This window comes from Linepithema humile, chromosome 6, assembly GCF_040581485.1.
Source record: "Linepithema humile isolate Giens D197 chromosome 6, Lhum_UNIL_v1.0, whole genome shotgun sequence".
In the NCBI taxonomy this organism is placed as follows: Eukaryota; Metazoa; Arthropoda; class Insecta; order Hymenoptera; family Formicidae; genus Linepithema; species Linepithema humile.
The window spans coordinates 8,286,994-8,300,414 of NC_090133.1; the positions used below are offsets into that span (position 1 = coordinate 8,286,994).

At 35.5% G+C, this 13,421-nt stretch overlaps 1 protein-coding gene and 1 long non-coding RNA gene across 2 annotated transcripts in view; one reads left to right on the forward strand and one right to left on the reverse strand.

Annotated features, from left to right (window-relative positions):
• Nucleotides 1-13,421, forward strand: part of STUB1 (STIP1 homology and U-box containing protein 1) — a 215,695-nt gene that overhangs the window by 165,505 nt on the left and 36,769 nt on the right. The window lies entirely within an intron of this gene.
• On the reverse strand, nt 7,666-10,732 carry LOC105678257 (uncharacterized). Its single transcript, XR_010890930.1, has 2 exons — nt 9,008-10,732; nt 7,666-8,853 (listed from the first exon to the last, which is right to left on the reverse strand). It is a non-coding gene; the product is annotated as an uncharacterized lncRNA (long non-coding RNA).

Below are 13,421 nucleotides of genomic sequence, written 5' to 3' on the forward strand. Positions count from 1 at the left end.
TTTACAGACGCGCGCGCGCGCGCGCGCACACGAACGTACACAGGCGTGCACAAAGACGTGGTCGAAAGCGGATGTAACGTTATCGCGCGCTTCCTTCCCTCGAGCTTCCTGCGGCTGGTCGCGCCCTCGTCGACCATTAGGATAGACGTCGCGATCTGACGCAGCGCATATATCAGGAACGAGCTCGAGCTTCGAGGACGCTCAATTCTGAAAAGAAGCTTGCGAAGGAGCATCGATGCGCGCTCGCGCCGATATAATCGCCCGGGTACAGACACGCGAGAGTCGGGAGCGATGCTGTTTATTTTCCCCGTCTACGAGGCGAGGTATAAGAGCGTCCTGTCGAAGGGCGCCTCCTGAAAATCGGGCAAAATGGGATTTCCGCGGCTATTCCGGATCGCACTTCTCGATTTCAGACGCTTCTTCCAGACGAGGTAATGGCAGGACCGCCGACAGGCCGGATTATTTACGATTCGGGTTGAATTTAATATCTTGTCTGCGGCGTGATAAGTTATGTCGGCGCAGTTTGTAGAGAGGGCGAATCCACCCTCCTTTGTAACGCTTTAAAGACGGAACATCAGCGCTATTTACTTTCATATTTAGAAATATATACAGAGAGTGTCCCGCGCCAAGCTGTATATCTTCTTAACAATTCACATTATTAGCACAATTTTTTTTTTTAATTACAATCACGACCGCCGCCGATATATAACTATAATTAAAATTCTGTTGATCCGTAATGTGTCAACTCCATTCTTATACGCCAAATTATTCCTATAAAGTGCAGAAAATATTCCTCTCTCGCGGGAAAAGCTGTAGAACTCGCAGTAACGAAAGCTAATGAGAACAAGGCTCGCGAAGTCGGAGAAAATGCAATACTGTAAAACATAAGCTTCTAGGAAAGATGATGATAGATGAGATGATGAGTCATGGAACTATAGTTCGGCAAAGTCGGAAAATGCATACGCCTCGTGCATTATCAATCAGTCGCGGCCTGACGTACCGCATACGCTCTTTCAAACTTATTAAAACACAGACAGGTGTTTTGATCTGATTAACGTATTCATCACACGTGCCCGTTAAAAAACCTCTGTATCGCGCCAATCAATCATACACGAAAAATACACGCGAATATCGATTAATTGATTATCTAAACAGCTTCTGGGAAATTAATTAACCACTGTGTGATTATTCAAAAATATTTAATCACTTTTTTTAGGTGGGCGGGGGGGATTAAATTAAACTCGACGAAAAAAGGATATTCTATGGATTAATTCGTAAGTTTGATAAATGCGACAAATACGCTGCAGCGGAATTGCATTAACTTTGGCGCAGTGACGTCTGTTTGCGTAACTTTGCGAATTACCGTCCTGGAACTCCTTCCCCGGCTCAACGAGCAAAGGTGCATCTGAATGGCTACCGGTTTAACCGGAAGCAACGGTAGTTCGCCCAACACGTACCGAACCGGTGCGGCGCGGCGCGGCGTGTTTGAAGGGAAATTAATCCGTGGCAATTAAATCGCGGCGCTGCAAAGGTTTGTGGAATTAAGTCGCAGAACGGGACACGGCCACGCCATCGTGAGAGACGTTTATGGAAGAGCAAAACGAGAGGTATGTGGCGTGTCCGGAAGATCCTGTGCGATCTAATTTCGTTCTGAAGCAGCCGGGCGCACCGATATACTGCAACCGCGAAACCTCTCTCCGCCGCGCACGCTCGCGATCGATAAACTAAGTCCGTATGTGCGACGTATATTTCGAATCGTGCTTAGCAGGCAGTCCTAAAGCGCAATGTACGCTTAACTTTATTAACCGGTCGCGGACTAATTACAACTAGAAACTTTCCTCGACTTTCTTTCCGTCATAAAAATATTTACGGACGATGGGTGTCTTGAGAACTTAATTTTTATTGAATCTTTCTTTTTATTCGCATCGTTTTTTGGAAAAAAAGCGAGTTTCGTAACAAGCATTAATTTTTATTACGTTTAATCGATAACGTATCGTTATGATATTTCACAATTTTGTAATGAATTTTTTACATTATTTTATTCTATCGAACTTCGTAAAAATGTTGTAACACCGCCATTAACTGCGTTACGTTTCACTGGAAAAAGTTTGCTCGCATTATTTTGTTCTCTAATATTGCCCGCAGTATCAGAGTTCAGGCACACATTATTAAAATCGCGGAAGCTGCTTTCAATTTTATGTTAAATGAAGCTCATTTTCTCTCTCTCTCTCTCTCTCTCTCTCTCTCTTTCTCTTTCGTTCCCTTTTGCCAGTATGAACCACAACCGCAGGCTGTCGATCAGTGAATATTGAAAACCTGAGAAACGCGCCCTTTCGCATCCTCTCGCTCATCTCTCATCTCTATCTTCGTTCATTGTTAAACTAGCGCGGGTTTTGCGCGATTGGACAGCGCGCGGGCCCGCGTTGAACGCTTCGAGGAATGACGTAGGAAGCATCTCCCAGGAATTTAATAAAGAACCGACGCGATCTCTTTGTTCTGAACAATTGTGTAATGTGTTCTCGGGAAAGAAAAGCGCATCGCCCGGTCGGGAGAGAGGAGTTGGGAATTCCGCAGCGCATTATTCGTGCCCGAGTTATTCACCGTCCGCAATAACGAGAGTGGCTCTTAATATCTCCAGCGAGTATCCCGCGGTCGAAGTTTATGCGCGATTAACGCTCGCGAATATCGCCGATGAAGCGTGCGCGATAAACACGTTTGTTGTGAAACGTCGCGTCAGCCACGTCGATCGAAAATCTACTATTCCGTAAAATTCTGTCTAATATTTTCGTGCAAATTGAAATAGAATTTTACAGAGAGAGAGAGAGACTTCACACGAACGTATATTCTCCCTTGTTATTTCGCCAAATATATTTTTCGCCGTTATCGCGGCGCGAGAGCGTGATCGCAAACATCGGCAGAACCGGCGGTTACCGGCGAGAGCCGGACTGTTGCCGTAAGTGGGCAATCACGATTTGAATAAAGCATACTTGGGCGCAACTCAGCGGCGGCGAGGGGGAGGGCGGGGGGCGGTCCGTCTAATTCTTCTCCGGGCCGGCCGCTAATGACACGGCGATACCGATCCGCTACAACTTCATCCGATCCCCTCCGCACAGCCGATAATAATAAGTCATTAGGCGGCGCGTTCCGCGAGTTATGCCGTAATCGATGGATGTTAACACGCCAACGCACCGCACAACCGCAGCAGAGTGGGACGAAAACGCGCGCGTGAGCGCCGGGGTCGGCGGGGGATCGCAGCCATGAAACGTTTCGTGCCGAGCCGTGATTCGCCCCGAGGTGCTACCGATCTAACGATTACTGGCCACGCCAGGGCCGGGGCCGGAGCGGCGGCGGAGGCCGCACATCCGGCGCAGACGGTACGGCGAAGCAAGTCCGTTTGAAGGAAGGAATTATGTCGGCTATGCAACGCAACTGGGCCGCGGCAGGCTCTTCCGCGCTTCGCATCCTTCCCGCCACCCCGCCGGAATGCATTCTCGTAATGCGCAGTGATTATTTACATTGAGTATTGCCGTTGGTGTACAAGTCCGTGTACAGATTGAGCTGCTGCAACTTGATCTCGAATATTAATCTCTGTCGTTGTTTAAAAACTTGCCCCGATTTCCTGAAAGAATAATCACGATAAAATTAGCACAAATCGTGAAAATCTGGATCAATCTCTCCGTTGTGCGGAGAAAATAACTTTGGCAAACGTTTCCAGATTAATCTACGTCATGATTTACGATTAAATTGCAGGTAACGCGTCTAGACGTCGCCAAGTGTATTATTAGTGCTGTAGAAACAGATGAGTATCTTTCGTAATTAGTTTTTTATAATTATAAGCTGTTATTAATTATTAATGGAAGAAGTAAATGTCTGATCGGAACGAGAGCTCCGAATGTGAGGGCAAAACATTTAAAATATTCAAGTATAATAGTGTCAATTACTTATTTTATCTTGCACCATTTAAATCTTACCGACGCGGCAAGTAATTATTCATGATGCTTGAAAATTATCGAACGGCAAACGGATGAGTAATTCTCGGGCGATCTGAGAGAATCTTTAATCGCGTGAATCAGCCTTAAGGCAACAGGTTCGATAGCGTAGAGGATATCCATCGGGAGAGGTACGTTGAGCCATCGGACGTCCATTACTCATGAATCGCGGTCTGCAGCCGGAATCCTTGCAATCCCGTAACCGCCGGGGCGGTTAGATGAAGAGGTGGCGGACTCAAAGGCCAAAACAGATTGCGCACCCTGATGGCGCCGTTCTGGATGGCCGAGTGCGAGCCATGAGAGATAGGGAACGCGCGGGAGACAGATGAATATAATATGGGTTAATGATGTAATTATGTTGTCTCTCGCCGTAATACGGGTTTAACCGTACAGCCGTTGCTGCTCTTAGTAGACTTCCGGTGTTTAAGCATGCACGAGAATGACGGTGATTTGCACGATGATGTTCGTGGAAAAATTTCTAATGGAATGCTCGTCTTTTGACGATCGTCGGAAAAGTGTTCTCTCGAGTGTTACGAGTGTTCGCTAAAACGACAAGATGTTACATTAAGTTGTAAAAAAAAAAAAAAAAAAAAAAAAACAATTCTCTTCGGCATGTTTATTCTTCTGAATCGACTTTTTTTGTATATTTGTAACATTCATTTATGAAATAAAATAATATTATGAAATTATATAAAAAACAAATGTTTTACTGGCGTACAATTTTTGTTCAGCTACATTTTGCAAAAAGCTGTACACATTGCTTCCTTTTTAATAAAAATGCGCATAAAATACTGTAAATAATACTAATATCATATTGAATTAAAATTTAATTTGTTATATTTAAAACACACAGCCTTACGGCAATATATTATTCAATGGAAATGTGAAAGCTTTTATTAAAATCATGTTTTTCCTCATAAATTAAAAAAACTATATTTTACAAATCTCTATATTTCCATACAGCTATTTATGTTGCATCAATTGTTAGTTCGAGACCTCACAAATTCACCCCTATTTCCGACGTAAATCCCTCCTCGTTACTCCACGGGGGGATTTGCCCCGCGGAGATGAGAAAAAAAAAATCTGAACGCACGTGAAGGTCCGGAATTCCTTCTCTTCCGTGGGCGATTGCCGGGACGACGATGGCGATGTGCGGCAAAATAAAGATGTCGGTGACGATGAAAGAAGATGACACGGTCGGCATAATGGAGGGCCTCCGACGCCCTCGAGGATGTGTATACCACGAGAATGTGTCTACAGAAGGGAGATGGGTCCACCAGCCTCAGGCGATAGACGGAGCAGAGCTGACATGTCGCGGCTGCAAGAGAATAAGTAAGAGAGAGCATCAGGAACTTACTTTATAATCGGAGCATGATTCGCATAGGAATTTCGGTTACGGCGCTGAGAAAGGGTTGGCAAAGAAAAACGCGCGACGCTTTTGAGGAGCCTAAACGCCGGTGTTTGTTACATTAATCTTTCGTCAGACAAATCAATAGAGATCATTCATCTCGCAGTTACGATAATCATCATCGCGAAGGATTTAACGAGCGTCAGAAATACGCGCGCGCGTCGAAAATATACGCCGATTTCGAGTCGCCGCCCGTCGAGTTACGATCTCATTTAATTAGGTGCTTTTTCCTACAGCCGCATGCGGAATTGAAGCCAAGACGGATAAGATCGGGCAGTATCGTCAAAGTGGACCGTCGCGAGGTAAAAGATCTTACGCGCTACTACCTGATCACGATCGCGCGTCAGACACGTGTAAACTGCGACGTTGATGGCAGACGTTAAAAAAAAGTAACATTACGTTCTTTTAAGTGATAAGATAAACTTTCAAGATTTTTATTCTTTTTGTTGAAATTTTCCATCACGAAATAAAATAATTGTTTCTCCAAAAGATTTAATTAAAAATGATTAATGCAGGAAAATATATTATATTTTTGCAAAGTAGTTACATTTGAGATATAATATCTTGGTAGGAACATTCACGGATATTTGCGACCCTTCATTAGACCGCAATCCGCGTAAGATCCTCAATCAGCCGACGGAAATGGCGTCTAGATCGGAGATGAGATTTTCCACGAATCAAGTCGGATCGTTCCGCCTTCGCAAGTCAGATGCACAATCTAAATTTCTGCCAACGCTTTGACTGCTGATGAAACCAATTTTTGCTTAGACCGACAGAGCTCGAAAGCCAGCTCCAAGCCACCGTCTTCCGCAATGTTGAACCTCACTAATTAGCGTTTTCGCGGTTTATCCCATCCGCTTTTGCTCTATTTTCTCTACCTTCTCAAGTAACTGGAGTTTCAAATCTTTACAAGTTTCCTACCGAAAGAGAAAGAGAGGTGGGGTGAGAGGGAGGAAAAGGAAAGAGAGAAACATTACAATGTATCCGTTACATAAATAAATTGTGTTTTGCAAAATAATGTACAAAAAATTAATGAAGCTCATAATTAATAATATGATTTATAACAATGACTATATCGATAAAATATGAGCATTTTTTTTATTTCTTGATATATGAAATATATAAAATATAATAATGCAACTGATACATTTATTGCAGAAATATAAATACTTGGGTGCTTATTTCTACATCTCATATGTATTTTAGATACACTACCATTGTTATCGTCATTTCTTTCATTCTCATAGCGCAATATACCCCAAATTATTGGTTTGATTTACATATTCTAACATTCTATTGCTAATTACTTCATGATTACAGTTTTCAACGTTTTATATTAAAACTTTTTAGTATTTATATTAAAATAGGCAAATATTTTTAATATTTTAAATTTGCTACAATTTACTGTCTTTTTATTTTTGTTAGAAAAAAGCATTTTTCCGTTTCACTAACATAGAAAATATTAAGATAAATAAAAAAATAAGTAACAAACATAAATTTTTATAATAAAATACGTTGACCGCAAAAATCAGCCGAAAAGTTTAATTAATTCCGATCACTCTTTTTAAGCAGGAATAAATCGCTATAATTCTGCTTACCCAACTTGATAATTAAACGTATCTTTTTTTTTCAATTTTAGGAAGCGTAATGAATATTTGTGTAACGTAATTAAATAAAACATGGGTTTCTTATATATATATTTTTTATGTATATATATTATAAATGTTATAATTATTATCACATGCTTTATTTATCTGTGTGAATATATAATCAATCTCGAATTATGTTTGAATAATTACATGAATCTCCAAATATGTGTTATTTCCACGTGCAAATCTATGTGTCAAAAGCTCATTTATGACGCAAACAATAATATTAAATTCGTAAAAAATTTGAGAAATTTTTAAATACGCGTGATATTAAAATAATAAAACGATACAATTTCCTACTTGTAAAACCTTAGATACAACATTAATTTCATAGTTGAGAAATTTTTCAATAATAATATTAATAATAATATTAATAAAACATAAAAATGATAAAATAATATAACAAAATCTGCTACATGCTTGAATTATTTTAGAGATGACATTAAATTCGTAATCGAGAAATTTTTAAATAAGCTTAAAATGATTAAATAACACAATCTAGTACCTGCTTATAATACTTTAAGACAACATTAATCATGATGGAGGAATTTTTATATCAGCATAACATCAAAATAATAAAAGAAATGAAACAGTATTTTACACATAATGCTTCAGAATATTGTTACATTATTTATTAGAGATTCAAATATAGACGGAACATTTGCACAGATAATATATTGTAAACATAATTTGTTGAAATATTTGACATATGTCCGGCGGTATTCATACTCTTCTCTTCTTTTCGTATTTAAAAATTTTTATATGCTTTCTTCTACATGTTCACGAATATTAAAAAATTTAATGTGGCAATACTTATTTTCGCAAGACATACATTTGTTCGAATATTCGGTTATTTTGTACAAAATTGTCACAATCTCTCTTTAGTTATGATCTTTAAAACATGAACGTTATGTTTGTTTCTTGCGCATATTCGAACTTTTACTTTTTACAGGATTATTCAAAATTATTTCATAAAGTCATATAAAATGTAGACGTGCGAAATTTTCTAAAGATATTAACACAAGCATTGTAAAAAGAAACTAAAAAAATATACATTTTGTACATGGATTTGAGAAATAGTGTCTTCTTGTGCACAAGAAAACAATACATCTATGTCCAGCTGCGACATATATAATCCTCCAGTTCTTTCTTAAGACAATTGTTATAGATTTGCTAAGAGGTCTAACGTCTACTTTTTTCACGATAATACTGTACAAAAAAGTAATATTGTTATGTTGCATTGCAAAATATATAATCAATAGTTTCTTTCTTCAAATACTGAGTGACGTAGACAGATCCGTTTTAAGCTGCAGAATACGATTCGATAAAATTACAGAAACATTTCTAACATATATTTCGAATAAGTACTAATTATTTGAGTTTTGTTTGTCTTTTTATATATGTACTGAGTACGTCACTCGAAGATTCGTCATTAGAGAAAAAATTTGTTGTATTCATGAAATCGGTTTAGTTTTTATAAATGTAAGTAGTAACACAGTATTTGATTTTAAAGCATAATTTAAAGAATATTATGTTTTAAAGTAATGACTATAATTATATACATAATATATAAATTTAAACAATTTTGTTAAATTATAAATTTATAAATATATATGTATTTAAATTTACCAATCTTATATATTTATAAACACAAAACCGATATGCGACAAATAAGTCAAATTATACGTTAATGTCTTCATATAGTTCAAATCACTCAGGTCCAAGTCAAGACTGTCGTTATCGCTGGTCATGAGATGCTACTTGAAAACGTCGCTACCATCATTTCCATTGTCCAATGTAGATAAATCTGTATAAACATTTGTAATATATTAAAGCAAATATTAATTATTTGATTTTTGTTGTTTTTATCATAGTTTGATTGAGTTCACCACTACAAGAATAAAGTTTTATGACAAATATTACTAATCAATAATAATTAATAAAATATGATTAAAACTTACGATCGTTTTTCTTTCAACTTGCGTAGCTTGTCGACGGTGTAGCTTGGTCGTGTACTGTTCTTTGTACCAAATCTATTTGACGTATTTTTTCCCGTTCCTCTGGATGTACAGATGTTATGTGGTTTTCTAAATTTTCCGGGGCCCATTCAATGTTTACTTCATTTTTACATAAGGTACAACTTGCAACTTTTACATTCTGTTTCACGTATTTAAGTGCCCAATGAGAAACGAATTTCAGCTTATGTGAAAAATGATTTGTGTGAGGTAGTCCGTTTTTTTTTAAACATATGATGCATTCTAGATTTGTTATATCTAATTTTGAATCATTTATATACCTTATATAATTCCACTGAGATTCGTTGAAGATATCAGGTGTATTTTTTTTTTCTTCAAGCGAGTGAAGAGCACTATGCTTGTTCTTCATGTGTTCCAAAAATTGTGTATGTGTGATATATGGTATTTTGTGTTCGCAAAATTTACATTGTGCTCGAAAATTTTCAGTATTTATATAACATTTTGCCCACCATTTGTCATCCGTGTAATTTGTGTTCCATGTAATTTCGAAACTCCACAATGAGTTTTCTTTGACTATTCCATCCCATATTTTTTTATGTACACCACTTACATGGGCTTTTAATGCATTAGTTCTCGCCATCAGGGTTACATTTTCTCCACAAATCGTACATGTCACATTATCTGTGTTTTGTCTTGCGTATTTGAAAGTCCAATTTTTATATTTACCTGGTTCTAGACCGTCTATAAAATATTTTTGTACATGATTTTCTGCTTCGTCATATGGTATCGTTTTAACACATTCCATACATTGTACTTTATCTGTTGAATTTGATTCCGTAAACCTTAAATATTGCCAGGTTACGCTACCTGCCTTCATTTTAGTGACTTCAGCGTCGTGAATTACTTTATGTTCCTTCTTCATATGATTCTGAATGGGGTCACTCTTGACATATGCAAGTTCTGTGTTGCAAAATTTACATTCTGTTATAAAATCCACAGGCTTACTAAAACATTTATTCAACCAATAGTTGTTTTCAATTTGAAATTCCCAAGATTGTTTATATCGTTCCTCTATTAAGTGGCTCTTTTCTTCATGTTCTTTTGAGATGTGCCGTTTCATTTTACTAATGTTTACAACAAATTCTCTTTTTGTACCATTTGTACAAAGCTTACATGTAGCAGAAAAATCTGTACTTCGTTTCAAATATTTCCAACCCCATTTTTCGTTTTTATGGTATCCTAGATTTCGTTCTAGTTTTGAATGCTTTTTTACGTGTTCCGATAAGTTTTCATTTTGTGAAAATTGAATTGGGGTATCACATACATCACATATAATACATGCTTTGTTTTTTTCTGTTGTTAGTCTAAAATATTTCCAGTCTTTGTTATTTATTTCACTCTCTTCATGATTATAAAAATCTAAATGCGCTTCACGTATGTGCTTTTTAAATTCCTCATATTTTTTAAACTCCACGTATTTTAAAATTTCTTTGCATGATGGTTCTAGACACTGTACTCGAAAATTGGCCGTTTTAGTAAAAAATTTCTCTACCCAGGGGTGCCTTTGTTGAATTCGCTCTTCAAAACTCATTGTGATCTGATCTGTATGATAGAACGTATTTAACTGAACATGATGCGAGCATTACTTCGTTGAAAAGTGTCTGATAGAGGAGATCGAGGAAAGAGACTTACAGTTTTTCTGTTTGTATGTAAATACTGACAACCTTCAAACCTACCTAAAAATTATCAAGACAAACGGTAGGATCCGATGAGAAATATGTATAGTAAACGATTTCGGGGGAGCAAGAGCGCTCTTGCGCGTGATAGAGTGAGAGATGATGGGAGAGTGAGAGAGAGGGAGAGAGAGCGAGAACGATGATATGGTGGAGAGAGAAAGAGGGTCAGATAGAAGCAATACAGCGCGTTCGTCACGCAGATAAATAATGTTTTCAGAAATAATGTACAAGAAATTATGAAGATTATGGTTAATATAATTAATACTATGATCTATATATATATATATATATATATATATGATCTATATATTATTGATTACGTCGATAAAATATGAACAATTTTCTAATTTATTTAAATATAAAATATAATATTGCAATTGAGATACATTCTCATTGCAGAAATATAAGCACTTACATGCCTATTTCTTAATCTCATTTATATTTTAGATACGCCACCATCATTATCATTTCTTCCATTTCTCATAACGCAATATACTCCAAATTATTGGTTTAATTTTCATATTTTAACATTTTGTTGCTATTTACTTCATGACTACAGTTTTCAACGTCTTAGATTTAAACACTAGTATATATATTAAAATAGGCAATTATTTAATATTCCAAACTTGCTATAATTTACTGTATTTTAATTGTTTGTGAGTAAAAAGCATTATTCCAATTCAGTAACATAGTAAATATTTAGACAAATAAAAAAGTAGGTAACAAATATATATTTTTATAATGAAATACATTGACCGCAAAAATGGGCCGAAAAGTTCAATTAATTTACTATTATAAAGTATTAAGTACTATTATAAACATCATTGTTATAAAGCAAGAATAAATCGCTATAATTCTGCTTATTCAACTTGATAATTAAACTAATCTTTTTTTTTTTTTTTTTTCAATTTTAGGGACCGTAATGAATATTTGTGTAACGAAATTAAATAAAACATGAGTTTATATATATATTTTTTTAATGTATATATTTTATAATATTATAATTATTATCACATGCTTTATGTATCTGTGTGAATGTAAAATCAATTTCGAATTATATTTAAATAATTACACGAATGTCCAACTATATGTTACTTTCACTTGCAAATCTTTGTGCTCAAAACTCATTTATTTTGCAAAAAATAACATTAAATTCGTAAAAAATTTGAGAAATTTTTAAATAAGCGTAACATTAGAATAATAAAACGATACAAATGATTATTTGTAATACCTTAGATACAACATTAATTTTATAGTTGGAAAATCTTTAAATAGGAATAACATTAAAATGATAAAATGATAAAATCTGCTACTTGCTAGAATTATTTTAGAGATAACATTAAATTCGTAATCAACAAATTTTTAAATAAGCTTAAAATGATTAAATAATACAATCTAGTATATGCTTATAATACTTTAAGACAACATTAATCATGATCGAGGAATTTTTATATCAGCATAAGCATAACATTAAAATAATAAAAGAAATGGTACAGTATTTTACACATAATGCTTCAGAATATTGTTACATTACTTATTAGAGATTCAAGTACAGACGGAACATTTGCATAGATATATTGTAAACATAATTTGTTGAAATATTTAACATATGTCCGGCAGTATTTGTACTGTTTCTTTCTCTTCGTATTTAAAAATTTTCATATGCTTTCTTCTACATGTTCACGAATATTCGTCAAAGCACTCAAGTGATTTTTAATAACATGGATAGTATGTTTGTTTCTTATGCATTTACGAATGTATCCAAACTTTTACTTTTTACATGATTCTTTAAAATTATTTTACAATGTCATATAAAATGTGTAGACGTGCGAACTCTTCAAAGGTATTTACACAAGCATTGTAAAAAGGAACTAAAGAAATATACATTTCGTACATGGATTTCGAAAAATACTATCTTCTTATGCACAAAAAAACAATCTTCTATGTCCAGCTGCGACATATATAATCTTGCAGTTCTTAAGATAGTTGTTACAGATTTGCTAAAAGTTCTAACGTCTACTTTTTTCACGATAATACTGTACAAAAAAGTAATTATGTTATGTTGGATTGCAAAATATATAATCAATAGATTCCTTCTTCAAATATTGAATAACGTAGACATATCTGTTTTAAGCTGTAGAATGCGATTTGATAAAATTTACATAAACATTTGTAGCATATATTTCGGACAAGTACTATCTGAGTTTTTTATATATGTGCTGAGTACGTGACTTGAAGATTCGTCATTAGAGAAAAAATTTGTTATATTCAAGAAATCGGGTTAGTTTTTATAAATGTAGTAACACAGTATTTGATTTTAAAACATAATTTGAAGAATATTACATTTTAAAGTAATGTCTATAATTATGTATATGATTTAAAAAATTTTAACAATTTTGTTAAGTTATAAATTTATAAATATGTATGTATTTAAATTTACCAATGTTATACATTTATAAACACGAAACCGATATGCGACAAATAAGTCATTTATAAATTATAGACCAAAGAGCGTGCCGCGTGCGATAGAGAGAGAGAAAGAGAGTTGTCGAGCGGGAGAGAGGGAGTGAGAGCGAGAACTATGATATGATTGTGAGAGAAAGAGGGGCAGACAGAAGCATTACAGCGCGTTCGTTACGCAGATAAATAATGTTTTCAGAAAT